The following is a 3579-nucleotide window of genomic DNA, read 5'->3' on the forward strand; positions in this document are numbered from 1 at the left end:
GTTGTCTTTGCTCAAAGACCGGGTTGCACTTGGTGGGTGATGCAAAAAGATGGAGAGACCCGGTGCATACCCCAAGGGGACCTGGTTTTAGGGTGAACTACCCATGACACTGTGCTTGTATCTGTATCTGCATGTACATATGTATATAGTTAAAGTAGTATGTTTTTGTGTATAATTTAAAGGTTTATTATTTGATGTAACATTTTGGTATGAGAAAAAATTCGGGGTGGATAGTGTTAAGGGTTAGGTGTCCTTTTTTTTTTTGTTTTGTCTTTCTGGCCTGCCCGGGGAATTTTTTACCCATTATGTGCTGAGACAAGGTAACTACCGGTACTTAGGAGTGCTCACAACGGACAAAGAGTGGCCGGGCCCAGAGGGGAGGGAAAGGGGGCAGAAAAAGAGGGTGGGGACAGTTTTTAGCTGGCTTTCTTCGGCTTTGGGGAAGGACGTTGGTGTGCTGGGTCGCGAAGCTGCTGCGGTGGAGAGAAGGGAATTTCGCCATCACCCAGACGGAGCGGCTGCTTCTTCTCCTTCTCCCCTCTTTGTTGGCGGCCTCGCACCCCCTGTCCTGCCGGGACGTGTGGCAGTGCCAGCCACCACTGCAGAGCTGCTGATACACCTCAGCCACCGGCCCAGGATCTCAGCTCATCCCTGCTGTTCCAGCTGACTGTTCCTCGGAGCCCTGCAGGAGCACCGGGACTGACTGCCCGAGGGGTTTGTGAAAACAAAGCCTCTCCTCCATCCCATCTCAGTCAAGAAAACTGTCCCGGGGTCCCTGTTCTTGTTATTGCTGTAGTTATTGTTGTTTGTTTGCCTGGTTATACTAGTAAAGAACTGTTATTCCTATCCCCAGATCTCTGCCTGAAAGCCCCTTGATTTCAAATTTATAATAATTCGGAGGGAGGGGGTCTACATTCAATCATCCCAAGGGAGGCTCCTGCTCTCCCTAGCAGACACCTGTCTTCTAAAACCGAGACAATGACACAAACTGTTTTTCCTCACATCCACATTATTCTGAAGTCTTAAAACTTATTTAAATTACTCTGAAATCGCATAGAGGAAAAGAAAAAACTAAATCTGAAAAGCATCACCTGGGAATGCTAAAGATTTTAAATATGCAATATTCCTCTGTTAAAATACATATCAATAGCTTACTAGCACAAAAAGGGATAAATTCAAAAGCATACTATTTCACTTAGGAAAAAAAATCCAGTGCCATGGGGCAGCTTGTGCAAGCTCCAAAAGTAAACAAAACAGCAGAGAAAGTTTTTGTTTGGGGAATTATGTTTGATTAAAAACTAATGTCAGTTTCTTCTTGCAAACTTCTGAATATATTCTGAATACTTCAGAATAGGCCATTGATTTAGAATAGATACAAGGAAGAAGTTCTCCTCAGTGAGGGTGGTGAGGCCCTGGCACAGGTTGTCCAGAGTAGCTGTTACATCCCTGGAAGTGTCCAAGATCAGGCTGGACAAGTCTTGGAGCAGCAACCTGGGATAGTGGAAGGCGTCCCTGCCCATGGCAGGGGATGCAACAAGATGACATTTGAGAATCCTATGACATTTGAAGGTAATAGAGACCACTCAAGAATAAATCTAACTGTGATCTTAAGAATAAATCTAACTGTGACCTTAAGGTGCACTAACTTAAAATGGGCAAATCCTGGAGCAAGTAACAACTCTGCAGTTAAACTACAGAAACTCACCGGACAGTCTGCTGCCGATGCCAGGAGCTGTCCTGATGGTGCTCCTCCTCCAGCATGACGAGCTGGGATGGACCGTCGGAGGGCAGTGGCTCCTGGCACTGCAGGAGTTTGAGTCCTGGGACAAACACGGAGCTCAAGGCAGGTGTGCAGGAATTTTGTAGTTGCCATGGATGCACAGTGATGCCACAATGCCCCAAACCCAGTGTGGAACTCTGCCAGGGCTCCACTGCTCTCTCTGGGCTCCCATATGTGTTTTAAGACTTAAGGTCTCCTGACAGTAAAATATAAATGCAGGAAATTAAAAGGACTGACTGACACAAAAGCCAGACTGGGATGTGTGTGTCCTCAGGGCAGTGCACTCTTTGCCCAGGTTATAGAGAGGAACAAGTTCTGAATGTCTGTGGACAGAATTCAAAGCAGGGGCTCTCTGGACCGCAGGAGCATATTTTCCTCAATGAGGAGGGAGTTAGGGTTAGGGAAAGGTTCTTGTGAAACCTCGCAACCCAAGAGATTTAGAGCCCCAGGTGTGAGCATGTATGTCAACTCAATAAAATCCACGCTGCAGAATCCTGGAAAAGCACTTTCTCCTTCTCTAAGCACTTCTGTACTTCGTGTAGCTCTGGTTTTAAAGTTCTTGTTAAATTCTCTGTCTGCACAATTAGCATGCAGATGATTTAATTCTTTGTTGGCACAAGCCATGGTGTCCTGAGCTTCTTTCAGGTTTTGTCTTACAGCACAGGATATTCATCAGGATATCCACCAGGATACCTGGGATATATCCTTCAAGACTGAAGGTTTTAATTGCAAGAGATAAAAACTCCATAACATTTCACACTCTCTGGGATAAGTCTCAAAACTTCATTTCTCATTTGTGACCTGATCTCTGTAAATGGCTTTCAGCTGTAGTTTTGCTAATCCTGTGTCATGTTGTTATTTTAATTATATTGTGACAAATGAAATAAGGAGAGATGGGGGCGTGTTGGTGTTGGGTTTTTTCATTATTATTTCCAAGAGATTTTAATGCACAAAGTTGTGATTTTAAAACAAATAAAATAATAAAGTAGAGAGTACAATAACAAACTAACTCCATGGACAAATCACAGAAAAGTGAGGTTTAAGTTTGGATATCTGAAATAAAGATTGAGTTATAAAATGCAGACTTTCTCACAATTGTCTTCTGTTTCACTTTGTGAAGTTGTCAGGTCCCATCCATGGCCAGATGCTCTCTATGTGTCTTCTTTTAGAGTTTCGTGTAAGACTTGGCTTTTATCTGCTTCTTCACTGGAGTGCAATTCTAGTTTTTTGTTTTACGCCTGTAGCTGTTGCTCTTGTTCATTCAAAAGTGATTGTGCCTGATGCTTCCAATATAACGCATTACTTAATCCTCCTACACTGTCAAACCTCTCATGGGTGATGAATTTTTGCTGAGGCATATTTAATTGCTCTTGCAGGCTCTGGACTTTGTCAGCTTCTTTTTTTCATCTCACTGAAATTCCATTTGAATTCTGCAAGTTATAGGTGTGGTGAGTGGTGTTTCATCTGTGCTGCATGAAGCCTTTCTGTATATTCAAATATTGGCTTCTGCAAGGATGCTTTTTTTTCACACTGGACAGTCTGTCACACAATCCACACTCCAGATTAGGAGCCTTTCTCCAGATCAGTGGTACACTTGCTGTGGACTAGTGGAACTGTCTTTGTTATTACATTCAGCTTGTCCATAATTTCTGAAAAGGAGTTTCTGACTGCACCTACTTGGACAAAGCCAGGACATTGGCTTGTTAACAACATTCTGCAGTTCAGTCATGGAACTGATTATTGCAGCATGGAAATTAACTACGAAACCAGCTGAGTGCTTCAAAGCAGTCAATTTCTTC

Source organism: Parus major, chromosome Z, assembly GCF_001522545.3.
Source record: "Parus major isolate Abel chromosome Z, Parus_major1.1, whole genome shotgun sequence".
Lineage (NCBI taxonomy): Eukaryota > Metazoa > Chordata > Aves > Passeriformes > Paridae > Parus > Parus major.